This window comes from Nansenia antarctica (assembly GCF_963989245.1).
Source record: "Nansenia antarctica genome assembly, chromosome: 3".
NCBI classification, from domain to species: domain Eukaryota; kingdom Metazoa; phylum Chordata; class Actinopteri; order Argentiniformes; family Microstomatidae; genus Nansenia; species Nansenia antarctica.
This window is the reverse complement of record NC_137688.1, coordinates 9368568-9383261: the sequence shown is the minus strand read 5'-3', so window position 1 is coordinate 9383261 and position 14694 is coordinate 9368568. Positions and strand designations below refer to the sequence as shown.

General features: G+C 44.6%; 1 protein-coding gene across 2 annotated transcripts in view; it reads left to right on the top strand.

The window, feature by feature from the left end:
* The first annotated feature begins 9229 nt into the window (after positions 1 to 9229).
* The window catches only part of LOC308152702 (ecto-NOX disulfide-thiol exchanger 2-like), a 103689-nt gene continuing 98224 nt past the window's right edge, over positions 9230 to 14694 (top strand). For both annotated transcript variants that reach the window (XM_080525752.1, XM_080525753.1), the window contains exon 1: positions 9230 to 9366. The gene's annotated coding sequence lies outside the window, so the exon portion shown is untranslated. The remainder of the gene's footprint in view (positions 9367 to 14694) is intronic.

Genomic DNA, 14694 nt, shown 5'->3' with positions numbered 1-14694 from the left:
CATTAGGCAGACGCCTTATTCCAAAGCGACTTACAATCAATACATTTGAATACTAAGCATGAGAATCATCAGTCCACCATTCGTAGCAGGAAGAGTAATCTAGCTCAGGCCCGGGGCCATTGATAGAAGGAAAAACCTTCTCCTATCACCTTCTTCTAAAACCTAGTTGTTGTTGTTTTGTTTTTTTGTTTGTTTTTTTACACTGGAGAAACAGAGAAACAGTACAAGGGGGGCAATAGAAGTTCTTAGGGACACAGTAGAGGGGAAAGCGGGTGTCTTTAGGAGACGTAGTGGTGAAGTGCAAACGTTATCAAAGCATCGCAGACTCAGACGAATGCGGTTTTGTGTAGCCCAGGCCTGAGATCAGTCTCTTTGAAGACAGAAAATGAAAACATTTTCAGACATGGAAACAGTCAATCTGAACAGCAGATCTCACCAACAGATACAGACAAAAGATGTCTATACAATGGGCTAGATTGATACCATGTATACCAATTCTCTTTCTAGCCAGTTCTCTCTCTCTCTCTCTCTCTCTCTCTCTCTCTCTCTCTCTCTCTCTCTCTCTCTCTCTCACACACACACACACACACACACACACACACACACACACACACACACACACACACACACACACAGGAACACACAGACACAGACACACACACACACACACACACACACACACACAGACAGGAACACACAGATACACACACACACACACACAGGAACACACAGATACACACACACACACGCACACACACACAGGAACACAGAGACACACAGACACACACACAGACACACACAGACAGGAACACACAGATACACACACAGATACACACACACACACACACAGGAACACACAGATACACACACACACACACGCACACACACACACACAGGAACACAGAGACACACAGACACACACACACAGAGAGAGCGAGAGAGAGAGAGGTTTAACTACACTGTTCTATCTGTGTGATCATTAGTGAGCTAGAATTATAAGTCCCAGCTGCTCCAATTTCTTGCAGAGAAAAAACTTTTTCAATTGAAATACTTTAAGACTAACTTTTACTGTAAGTTAACTTATTCTGACAGTTTCTTTCATTGAAGACTTTTCAACCTTCTGAAAGCCTCTCTAAGATCAGACCTTAGTCAGGCTATGCTACTGTATGTTGGCTCTGGTTGGTTGGTTGGTTGGTTGGTTGGTTGGTTGGTTGGTTGGTTACACAGTTAGACAGTTACAGTTAGACGACTCTATCTAACTTAATGAATGTGTCAGTATGCTGGTATGTGTGGCTGTGTACATGGCTGAACATGTAGCCTCTTTCATGTCCCCACAAAGGCAGGTGTTGAGGAGGTGGACTGAGGGCCATTGATGAGTGGTCTCATTCAGGTCCTCCTCCGCCCTCAAGCTCAATAAAGAGCCTCCTGTGCTGGGATTGGCTAAAGGAAGCCGCCTCTCCATCTTGTGTTTGTGCATCTGGGGCCAAAAGGCTGATTGGTTCATTAGAGGGTTTTTTCTGTTCAAGCTTCACCTGACTGAGGCCCTTTGAAGCCAGGAGCTCAGAAACCAAAAACAACTCTTCAAACAAGCCTTCACCATTCCCCTTGGATACAGAGCTAGTTTTAAAACCACCAATATATTTGCTCAAGCAGTTATTTATGTGTTTTAAAAAGAGAAGCAATAACCACTGGGAGAGAGGGGGTGATAATAATAATGGGTTCATGGTTCCTTTCGAGTCCTCAGTCACTTTGATACACTGCCTAATGGTTTAGTAACTTGTTCCCTCTCTCTCTCTCTCTCTCTCTCTCTCTCTCTCTCTCTCTCTCTCTCTCTCTCTCTCTCTCTCTCTCTCTCTCTCTCTCTCTCTTTCCCTCACTCTCTGTCTTATTTTCTTATTTCCTTTTCCCTCTCCCTCTCTCTCTCTTTAAATACGTTAGCACCAAGTGAAAAGCTCAGGTAATGGCCTTATGAGAATTCTCCAGACGGCTGAGGCGGTTGTGCTTCCATGCTAAGCTGGATCAGTCAAGCACCTTGTTTATTCATCTGCCCAGAGCATCCATCACTCACACATAGTGAGCATGTGTTAAGGCTCGGGCCACGGCCCCCCTAACCCTAATGTGCTGTTAGGGTCGTGCTGCCTGGACCAGACAGGCTAAGAATAGAGGTGCAGCTCACTTCATTGTCTGCCTGATCTCTGCTGGCCCTTATCTAGTGTTCTGTGTTCTGCCTTCTAGGCCTTGTGACCGGGTGTCACCACCAGCCTTCCAGGCATTAGGGCAGCATAGCTGTTGTTCTTGGCTAATTTTGGATCACACACTTCGACGTGCCAACTGTCACCACAGCAGACATGGCCAGTCATATCACTGAACTGACAAAATAACAGCAACCTCCCTTTGTTTATCTGCCTTTCAGCATAGCACAGTGAGCACATCCAAACGTGCATCTTGCCCCCCTCGGTGAGCGACGCGATCCTTGATATTCCTCCCAACCCCCACCATCCCCCCCCCCCCCTTCCAATCGAAAAATATTTGATCCCCCCCACCCCTTCCACGAAACTCCCCAGCTGTTAGAATGTGACCCCTGACCTACATCACTAATGACTTCTGGGTAGAGAACGTGACCTTTATTGACTCTCTGAGTGTCAGGCAGGAAGCCACTGGTCACAGGTGATACAGTCCACACAATCACCACAAGATCATTCAACGATGTTTTTGGTTTTTGACCGCTATAGGTCCTGGAGCTCTTCAGAAAGCATTTTCCCCAACAAATCATTTGATGAAATCAGCGAACATTGGATTTCGTTTTATTGTGTTGTGGTTCAGATCAGAGGTCAGTGTGACTCCTGGGTGTGTGTGCCGGATAGTAGCCCTCTACTTGTGGTCGCACAAATCAGCCTTCACTGATTATGTCTAAGGGCCCCAATTTGCATGTGCAAAGATTTATAAAAATGTGGGTAAAGCCGGTCAACCTTACATTACTATTTCTAATACACTCAATGCAAAAGAATCCAATGGGAGTCTAGGGCTTCTAGCGTTTCCATGATATGAAATCCATTTTAAGGCTGTTTACACACACTCTGAATTAATAATTACAGTTTTATCAGAAATCATTGTTAACATTAAGCTACAATAAATATCATGCTGTAGAGATTTTCTTTTTAGAGATGTTTTGCTCTGCTCAACACAATTTGCTGAGTTAAATTGTGTGTTATTTGCTGAATAAACAGAGGCTTTCATTCCCCTGCATATCAATTGAGAAGAGTAAATATTGGTCTTGACCTCATAAAATGAGATCACTTTCATTAAAATGCAATCTCTGTTTATGTTTCCTTTTTGTCTCGGTTTCTTTTTTTCTATAATTTCGGTGTTCTGACGGAATGGAAATTGGAATCTTATTCAAAGCTAATTTCCAATGACGTTTTGCTCTGTCTCAGTGGCATTTCCTGAAGAGCTTTTGAAAGTGTGCTTTGTAAATCTATCCATTATAGTTTGTGTCTCCATTACTGCCTAGGCCTACTATACAAGCTAAAGCAATGTGCATTGTTGGAAATGTGTTCCATTGTTAGCTGAGGGTTTACAGTGTTAGAAGCTGGATTATTTGGTCTGATCTGCCAACCTATTGTAGGCCTACTGTTTAATAAGACAAATCCATAGAGATGACTGTGTAGAGCACAGAGGTCTTTGGGGACTGACACAGCTTTGTAATGCAGCAGAAAACCCAAAGAGAAGCAAATTGAATTGATGAGGTCAGTGATGTGGTAATGTTCTGTGTCACTGTGGGGCCCTTTCCCCCCCCCCCAGACAGATGAACAAGCTTTAATCTACGTGTTCAGTAGTTCTTCATGCACTGGCAAGATTAATGCGTGAGTGCTTCACGCCACCCACAATGACACACACATATATACACACACACACACACACACACACACACACACACACACACACCCACACCCACACACACACTGAAGACCAGTGATGCCGGTAACGCGATACTAAGTAACGCAATACTGTAATCTGAATACTTTTCCCAGTAACGAGTATTCTAACGCGATACTATTTCCAAATCAGTAATCGGATTAAAGTTACTTATTCAAGTGGCTGTGCGTTACTATTGCGTTACTACCTCATAACTTAGGCTAAATGCAGTATTTCTTTGTAATGTTCGATAGTAAACAAACATTTCTCGCGTCTTGGGGAGTGACGTCAGTGCCCACGTTTTCAACACGAGGTTACTATGGAAGGCCATGCCCGCAAAAAACGGCTCTCGACTATCGCGAGATTGCAGCAGAATCGCTCACGTGTATCACCACGCTGATTGCACAGTGTAAACAGAAGCGTAGCCTACACAATGGAGCGAGAACAGAGATATGCGTTAAATAGCTGGAAATATAAGGATTATTTTGAGTTTGTGTCAGCAAAGGATGACAAGAACATAAATGTTGATCATTGATAAACTAAAATGATAAGACTCACCCAGTTTAGGATTAGGATTATATTAGGATCATATCTGAATGGTCAGGGTAGGTTTTAGGTTTTGTGAAACCACTCCTTGCTAGTTACTGTTAAATAAAGATTATATTTATTTTATTGTTTAAAAACAAGTATTTATGTTGGGTGAGGCAAAGAAAGACTCTTTATTTTGTTGTTTTAAGTTATTGTTTAAAGTTTAATTATGTAATTTAAGTTACTGTTAAAATAAAGTGAGTTTTGGCAAAACCAGTTTTCATTTTTATGTTGCGGGGGGGGGGGGGGGGGGGTCGGGTGCCTAGGCAGCTGCCAATAGTAACTAAAAAAGTAACTAGTAATCTAACGTAGTTACTTTTAAAATCAAGTAATCAGTAAAGTAACTAGATTACTTTTTAAAGGAGTAATCAGTAATCAGTAATCAGAATACTTTTTCAAAGTAACTGTGGCAACACTGCTGAAGACTAAATGATTCATAGGTTCAGCTGGTTTACTTCCAGTACATTGTGTAAGGGGAGGGGCCAAGAGCAGAAAGTAGAAACATGATGAAGGAGAGAGAAGAGGAGGAAGAAGAGGAGGAACACAAAGAGGAGGAGAAGGAGGAGGAGGAGGAGGAGGAGGAGGAGGAGGCAGAAAGATAGAAGGAAGAGGAGGATTGTACTGTGTGTTATCCAGCGTGTGTGTTTAATGTTAGAAACAGTTGGGTCTTGTCTTTGCTCTAGAAGGTTTTCTCCCAGATCTGGTAAATATAACAGCTGTCTGTTCTCTGTCCCTCACATGGGCTGGTTACTGGCTGTTAGAACATTATAGCTGGACCTAGGGGCGGCTGTGGCGCAGGGGGTAGAGACGACGTCTAATGATCGCAAGGTTGGCAGATCGGCGAACCCCAGCTGGCTACATGTCGAGGTGTCCTTGGGCAAGACACTGAACCCCAAATTGCTCCCAATGAGCGGGCCGGTGCCTTGCCAGGTAGCTTGCCGGCCATTGGTGTGTGAATGTGTGTGAATGGGTGAATGAGAGGCGATTGTAAAGCGCTTTGCAATAAGGCGCTATATAAATCAGTCTTTCATTTACCATTGACCTTGTATTTAGCGGAGGACCATCTGCAGACACTCTGCAGTCTCGACCAATGCTGTTGACCACTCTCAGAGTTCTTAACGTTCTGTTTCCTCATCGATCTTGGCGAGATAGAGCATTGTATGATCACACTCTCTCGCCCTTTCCCATCTGTCCATTCTTTCTCTCTCTGTGTGTCAGTGTCATTCCCTTCTCTCTCTCTCTCTCTCTCTCTCTCTCCCTCCTGCTGGTGTCATTACCTTCTCCCGTGGCTCCAGCTGAGAGTGTTGCAGGGCTGTTCTCATCAGAGAGGAACACAGAGAGAACCTCTGAAGCTTTAACCGCCGCTGGGTGCTGGTAGGCAAACTGGTAGTAGTCTCTCTATGAGTAGAGGGGCTGCAAGGGAATCTTCCTGGCTACACAATGTGTACAGGTTTTTACTTTTGCCGGCTTGCGGGTCTCTGTCAGTATGTAAAGCGCATTGAGTCGCATCTTGTGAGAAATGCGCTATACAAATAAAACTCGTTTTGATTTGATTTGATTTACTTCTGTCAGTGTTCAAATAGCGACCTGCATTAGCGATAGCATTGGATGTCATTTTTCAGTATTAGCAATACCAGAGGTATCATTCACATTAGTTGATACAGGGCTATTAGAAGGTCTTTTTTAATGACACATACTATCTCTGCTGGTCTCCCTCCCTGTCTCACATTACCCCCTCTCTCTCTTCCTCTCTCACTTCACCAACTCTGTACAGCACGACTCTATCGATCCTCACGATCTTGTTTCCTGTTTATGTTTCCTCATGAGTGTAATTTATGTGTCTTATGGTTCCTTGGATCCTGTAAGAGTACCCCTGTTCCCTTTCTAGTTCTCTTCAGTCAGCATTTTCCTCTCTTTCTTCTCCTCTCCTCTCCTGCTTCCCCTTCTCCCTCCAGCCTCCAGCCAGTGTCATTCCTCCCACCCAGCCCCGTACCCACTGACTTCCTTCTTACCCTCCGCCCTGCTGTTATTCATTCTCTCCATTCTCCAGGGGATATTTGCCTCTCCTCTCCTGGTGGCGTGAGCTGTGGTTGTGGCCAGATGTTGTTGCTCAGACCATCCGTCAGTCTGCAGACATATGAGCTCCGTAGAGGAGAGGAGAGGGGAGGGGAGGAGAGGGGAGGTGAGGAGAGGGGAGGGGAGGAAAGGCGAGGGGAGGAGAGTGGAGAGGAGGGGAGGTGAGGGGAGAGGAGAGGAGAGGAGGGGAGTGCAGAGATGAGGAGAGGAGAGGAAAGGGGAGAGGAGAGGAGAGGAGAGGAGAGGAGGGGAGGGGAGGGGAGGGGAGGGGAGAGGAGAGGAGAGGAGAGGAGAGGGAATGGAGAGGAGAGGAGAGGAGAGGAGAGGGAAGGGAGAGGAGAGGAGAGGTGAGGAGAGGAGAGGGAAGGGAGAGGAGAGGAGAGGAGAGGGGAGGAGAGGAGAGGGGAGGGGAGGAGAGTGGAGGGGAGGAGAGTGGAGGGGAGGAGAGGAGAGGAGAGGAGAGGGGAGAGAGGAGATGGGAGAGAGGAGAGGAGAGGAGAGGAGAGGAGAGGGGAGGGGAGAGAGGAGATGGGAGAGAGGAGAGGAGAGGAGAGGAGAGGAGAGGAGAGGACAGGAGAGGAGAGTAGAGGAGAGGGGAGAGAGGAGATGGGAGAGAGGAGAGGAGAGGAGAGGGGAGGGGAGAGGAGAGGAGAGGAGAGGAGAGGAGAGGAGAGGAGAGGAGAGGAGAGGAGAGGAGAGGAGAGGAGAGGAGAGGAGAGGATGGACACAGAGGCAGTGACCCAGTAAAGCAACCATGCACAGGAGGAGGAGGGAGTGTTTGTGGAGATGTGTGTGTGTGTGTGTGTGTGTGTGTGTGTGTGTGTGTGTGTGTGTTTATGTCCCATAGGGAGCAAACCCAATGTCAATTTAGAAGTAATTAATGTAGGCTTGTCGAATGCAGCAGAGATAGAGAAACGTTTATCAAAACGCTAATCCATAAATGCATGAGCTTCTTCAGCTTTCTGAGCACCCATACGCAGAATGGAGAGAGAGGCAGTACACACACACACACACACACACACACACACACACACACACACACACACACACACACACACACACACACACTACTACTTTCCACTAAATTATGCTGCTGACGCTCATTTGATGCCAACCTTATTGATACATGGAATCAATGTTCAGTGGTTTATCAAATAATAGTAAACCAAACGATTCTCTATCTTATCTTGTAGTTGTTTTTAAATAGTTGTATAAGGTGTGATATCTGCCTGCCTATCTCTACTACTAAAGAAAGAGCCTGTCTCCATTCTAAGATCCTCTGGTTCTGTGTAAGGACACGAAGCCCAGATGAAACAAGTGTAAACCGAGAGAAAAGATTACTTTTCAGAACAACCGTTGATTCTCCCAGAAAACTGTTCTGACTACAAATAAGGCAGCATTTATTTGGGAACTGGAAATGACTGATATATTAGGCATATAATACAATTTAATATGTTTATTGTTTCCTGGGATTTCAGTGAAGCATCTACATTGTTCATTGTTGATTCATCAGACGTGACTGTCCTCATTGCTTCATCCTGCACAAGACTGTTCACATCTGTCAGAGTAATAGAATACTGGTATTGGATGATTGTCTGCTTGGAGCTGTTTGACAGATTGGCCCATTTCTGCATCTCAGTCTGCAGTCCTTGTAGATAATAGAATTCTAATAAGACTTGACTGTGTGTGTGTGTGTGTGTGTGTGTGTGTGTGTGTGTGTGTGTGTGTGTGTGTGTGTGTGTGTGTGTGTGTGCGTGTGTGTGTGTGTGGGACCGCAGCTCCAATGGGGTGAATATATTCTAAGAACTGAACATTCTTCCGATTTCAGTGTACTGGGCAGACAAAACTAGCTAATTTCAGTTTTTAGCTCATCTCAGCCTGCAGTCTTTTAGCAAAGGCCATCCAAAGCGACTTACAACAAATACATTTGACTAAGTAAGTGAATCATCTATCCATCATAGCAAGAAAATGTAATCTATGCTCAGGCCAGGGGCCATTGGATGGATCATTTTGTAATTGTAATAGTTTACTGTGTGTGCGTGTGTGTGTGTGTGTGTGTGTGTGTGTGTGTGTGTGTGTGTGTGTGTGTGTGTGTGTGTGTGTGTGTGTGTGTGTGTGTGCGTGTTAATAACTAATGGTGGATATATAATCCCGTGCTTTTGTTCCTGTCAGGTCAGAAATATGCTGTGATTGAAATGAAACTTCTGCATTAGAAACCAGCTCTGAAGAAAAGGAAGAAAGTGAGACAGAACTATCAGATCCACTTATCCAGTCTGAGTGAACTCTGGACTCTGTTGGAAGGGGAATATATTATGATTTAATATGGGTGTACTTCTACTGTGATTTTGGAGAACTCTGGACTCTGGCTCTCTGTTGGAAGGGGAATATGTGGTTTAATATGGTTTACATGGTTGTACATCTCTCTCCGTTTGGAGAGAGGCTCTTCTCTTCTCTTCACTGTTCTGACCCTGGACAGTTGAAGGGAACACATGCTGCAGGGTATTTCCTCTCCGCCTTTACTCATAATGGACGTTGTACTTTAGATGCTCGTAGAGTTCAGGTCTCGGGTCAGATTTGTAAACGCTCAGTCAATAACTGTCTTTAACGTTGCTGTAACCGTTTGTTGTGTTTGTTTTCTCTCAGGGCTGAACCCGCTGCCCTTTGACCCCTCGGCCAACAACGAGCCCCTGCTGTTCAGCAGCTCCAACGGACCGCTGGTGACGGAGTGTCCTCAGGAGAACGGAGCTGAGAACATCAAGAAGAGGAAGAGACCCAGCCTGCCTCCAGGTATGGACTAGTACTGTAGTACTACTGCAATACTACTGACATCACAACTGAAGATTCTGCTTATTTCAGCATACGAGGAAGACAGAACTAGCTCCTCCTGCGTTGCACACTACGGTACTTATTCACAGGCCTACTTATCAAACCACATTACTGTGAGTGTGAATGTAAGCGTGTTAGTTTGAGACAGATTTGGTAGAAGGTCTTTGTTGTTGTCCATTTTCGCCCTGCCTGCGGTGAGACTTCCTCAGGGCCTTGATGCCAGGGCTGAGGAGGTCATGACAGTCTGGAGCTCAGGAGTCTGCTCAGCTGTGATTGCTGCTCTCACACCTTAGACTGGCTGGTACTGGGCCAACAGCACCTGCCAATCAAAGCTCACAAATGGCTTCAGCCTCTCTCTCATGACGTGACCTATCGCACGATGGGCAACGGGCAGCAAGGAAATGTGTGTGTGTGTGTGTGTGTGTGTGTGTGTGTGTGCGCACACGCGTGCACATAGTAGTCTTTACTAAATTAGACCAAATTGTAATCGGTTACACTGTGCTTTCTAATTAACAAATGAACCTCTGGTTAATTGATTATAATTGATTTCATTATGACGAGTTGAGTGAAGAGGGCCCTGATGGCGGAGATATGATGCTGAGTGTTCTCGTGATGTTAGTTGCTGTGACATTAATTGGTCTGGACTAATTATCAGTGTTAATGAACCACTCTATTTATCATTCATCTTTGTGCAGAATTGTTATAATAATATAGAATATATATATATATTAGTGAGTATGATTTATTGTTCACTAATTAATCTGTTCATTTCATATTATTATGGGTCATTACCAGTTCAGAACCAGACATGACGTTTTAGGGCTCAGATTAACAATACTAATACATTTGACTAAGCAAGTGAATCGTCAATCCACCAGTCGGTTTTTTAAATTATTTTTTTATAGACACTGGAGAAACAGAGAAACAGTACAGAGAGGGCAGTAGAAGTCTTGGGGGACACAGTAAAGGGGAAAAGTGGGTGTCTCAGGAGACGCAGTGCTGGGGGTAGTAGATGTCTCAGGAGGAGCAGTTAAGGTGTAAGCTGAAGAGATGGAGGTCTTCAGTCTCCGACGGAAGATGGGTAGTGACTCTGCAGTTCTGACAGCCCTGGGGAGCTCATTCCACCAGCGGGGAGCCAGTGTTGTGAAGAGACGTGATCGGGCAGCGCGACTGCCATGTTGGTGTAGAGGTGGTGGGGCCAGTTGGCCAGCAGAGGTGGAGGAGCGGAGTGAACGGGCTGAAGTTTGGGGGGTGACCATTGCCTGTAGGTAGGCAGGGGCTGTCCCTTTAGCTGCCTGGTATGCAAGCACCAGGGTCTTGAATCTGATGCGAGCTGCTATCGGGAGCCAGTGCAGGGTGCGAAGGAGAGGGGTGACATGAGAAGATTTGGGGAGGTTGAACACCAGACGGGCAGCAGCGTTCTGGATAAGCTGCAGAGGTCTGATGGCGGAGGCGGGGAGCCCGGCCAGGAGTACGTTGCAGTAATCAAGGCGGGAGATGACCAGTGAGTGGGTCAAGAGTTGCGCTGCTTCTCTGGTGAGGAATGGTCGTATCCTTCAGGAAGAATCTGCAGGAGCGTGCCGTTGCTGCAATATTCTCTGCACAGGATAGTCGGTTGTCCAGGATCACTCCAAGGTTCTTGGCTGTCAGGGAGGAGGTTACAGTAGAGTTCTCCACTGTGATGGAGAAGTCTTGGAGAGAGCAGGCTTTCCCGGGGATGAAGAGTAGCTCAGTCTTGTTAAGGTTGAGCTTGAGATGGTGGGCTGACATCCATGTTGAGATGTCAGCGAGGCATGCAGAGACACGTGTTGCCACGTGTAGGTCAGAGAGGGGGGGAAGGACAGGAAGAGTTGAATGTCGTCTGCGTAGCTGTGGTAGGAGAACCCATGTGAGGAGATTACCGAGCCAAGAGACTTGGTGTAGAGGGAGAACAGTAGGGGCCCTAGGACAGAGCCCTGGGGTACCCCAGTGGTGAGGGTTCGTGGAGAAGACAGCGATTCTCTCCAGGTCACCTGGTATGAGCGACCCTCCAGGTTACTTATTTGTGAATAAATAATGAATAATTAATTATTATCTGAAATAATAGGCGTATGTGCAGACACAGTCACAGAGCATTGCCTCAGTAGAATGGTGATCTTCCCTCTGTGGAGGCTGTGTTCAGTCTGCATTGTTGAAGTCATAGACAAGACGGTGTGTGAAGATTGTGAGTCATGACAAGATGGTTATGTTGTTGAGACATGAAACAGAATTACAGAGTTTCTTTCCAATGTCTATGAGAACAGATTGAACCGTGAGAACTTTGGATGAAGTGTTCTGTAACATTATTGTAGTTTCATAATTCAGTACTTTACTGTATGTCTGAGTCATCGAAGCAGAGTTCTATTATGACATTAGAGAGCGCTTGTAAGTGTAAGCTAAGCTTACATAATCACTCTTTTCACTCGCTAGTGTATTGAAAAAGAGTGAATGACACAGAAACCATGAGTGTCATTATTAGAGTGTGTCTTTATTGTAGCTTACTCTCATATCATCAAAAGATAGATGAAAAAGATTTAGACTCATCATCTGCTTCTCAAACTGAATAGTTGTGTGTGTGTGTGTGTGTGTGTGTGTGTGTACTTTGCTTAGATGAAAGCTTGTCATAGAGCTTTAGTTGAAAGCTTCGGAGCACAAATCTTCTCTGGTTTCTTGGAGGAGAGAGCAAGTCACTGGTCTTACATTGGAAAACACTTACTGTGAGATATCTCCTGAGCTTTGTCTCAGACTGTCTCAGTGACAGTCGACACTCAGTGACTGTCTCAGACTGTCTCAGTGACAGTCGTGTTCATTGTATGTACTCATAGTATGAAGGCCTAGTGCTTTGTACAGCCTAAGGGATAGCATGGTATGGACGGTTTCACATTTTTCAAACCGAGAAACCATTAATGAAAATACCTGCGGTTTCTCGGTTAACAGGGATTCAAAATGACATTGTTGAGCCGCCAATTTCAAATAATGGAGCCCTATTATACTACTACAATACATTCATGTCGAAAACACCGTCGCAACACAATTAGGCTACTTCATAGTTTCACAAATATAAGTGGTCGCTGGAATGCGATTTCAATATGATGCAATACATTATTTGTGCATTTAAGACACATCCATAGACCGAAAGGAAATTCAACCAGCAAACATCATATTCACTTCAGCAGTGCAGCCGCAACTTCAAAGAGACAAAGTGGAGATTGCATATTTGACAGCATCTAGAAAACCCAGCACCGAGAGTCTGCCCAACCAGGATAATGCCAGCACTCCAAAACCAACTCAACCGGTAATCAATCAGCCAAACAGCAGTGAATATGCAAACCGTATACCAGGGGTCACCAACTACATTTGTCCAAGGGCCAGAATTTTTCGAAGCATACATTGTGGGGGCCTTATTTTTATATTTATTTATTTTTCTTTAGGCATAATTAGCATAATATTGTTTAATATTTTCACTTTCTTACAAAATGTATGTTATTAATGGCTTATTATCAGTGTGAAGACTCCTGACACCTATACTGCAGCCAGCCACCAGGGAGCAATCAAGATATTTTGGCTTCACTTCATCATTTTCAGTTATCAATCAAGCAAAATGTCACTGTCAAAGAACCTGAAGCGTAAAATTGACGTGGAGAAAAAAAAGTATGTATTCAGATTGCCAACATTTAGTAACGCAAAACCTGTATGCCTCATCTGCACTGAAATGGTAGCTGTTGAAAAACAATACAATCTTCGCCGTTACAATTATACAAGGCATGCAGCTTTCAGAGAATCATACCCTGAGACCCGTCGCAGACAAATTGCAAGCTTAAAAGCTGGATATGGACATGCCAGTGGAATTATTAGCAGAACGTTATCTGAACGAGAGGGCAACTAGTGCATCTTTCCAGGCTGTCTGGGTTCTACAAGCACAACAAGCCATTTACCTCATTCATTTTTTGACTGAGAAGTTAGTTGTTATTTAAGTCACTATAATGTGCATGTGAAAAAATAGCCTATAGCACGAAATGTTAAACAAGAGCATGTGAACAAAACAAACACGAAACGTGTGTCATGTGAAGAGTTCATACTGTTTGCTGGTTCAGGCCCATGCCACCAAGCCTGAGAAGTGGCTCTGCATTGTTGCACCTACAGTACAGAGCAACAGAGGCTAATGATCACTGACAAATACGGACAGTGCTGTGTCCATGGTTCTGGGTTTGTGTCCGGGTTTAATTGCTGAGTTACATTCATCTGCTGCCTGGATTAAAAGCAGCTCAATAGTAACTACAATCAGCAGCATCTGGAGCTGGGTACATTTAGTGTCTCTAATGTTCCTTGGCATCAGGTGACTCCGTCTAGTCCTCCAGCTCTCTGAGGAGAGAAGATGGAGCATGGACTAATTAGGATTTACCCTTGTTAGGGCATTCTAATGGATAGATTCATCTCATTAGACTTGGCTTTCCATTCCATTGTGTGTGTGTGTGTGTGTGTGTGTGTGTGTGTATGTCTATGTGTGTGTATGTCTATGTGTGTGTGCGCGGTGCCCATTTAGGCTGTGAGAGATTCGCCAGTAAGGAAGTTTACTCCATGTGCTAAACTTTCAACCACTAAACCTCTAGATCACTCCAATCAACAGCGGCTTACAGCCCTAAGGGATGTCCATTTTGTCTAGCTAATAGACACTGCAACTGTTTAATGAATCAGATAGTTTGATTAAGTAAATACTTTGAATTGCCTTGACTTTAATTAGACCAACTAATTAAACAACTGGAGATGAATTAAGAGAAATGACAATCCTGCCCACTCAGCATACAGTTTACTGTATAAGACAACACTCATACAGTACAATATAGTAACTAACTGTGACATATATTAATAACAACCTTGAAACAGCTCCAAAGTCATGAAGTGTAATAGAAATCCTGCCCACTCAACACTTTGTAGGAGAAAAGCCCAGCGACGCTGGCTAAGTTGTGACCCAATTAAGAAGACATGAAAGGAAATGTAGATTGAACTCTACAGTATTCTGCTTCTGCCTTGGGCCTGGTGAAATGGAGGCATTGAATATTTCAGTGCATTGCCATTCTTTAATTAGCAAACACATACGCTGTGTTTATATATGTGTTCCTTGTAAAGTTGAGAGATAATGGATTCCCTCTCTCTAAGTATCTCTGTAAGGAAATGTGTCTTCTAAATATCCCATAAGCAGAGCCACAGGGTTCAATGACGCTGCATGACTTCTCAACCTGTCATTATATAACCAGCCCACAAAGGCACAAG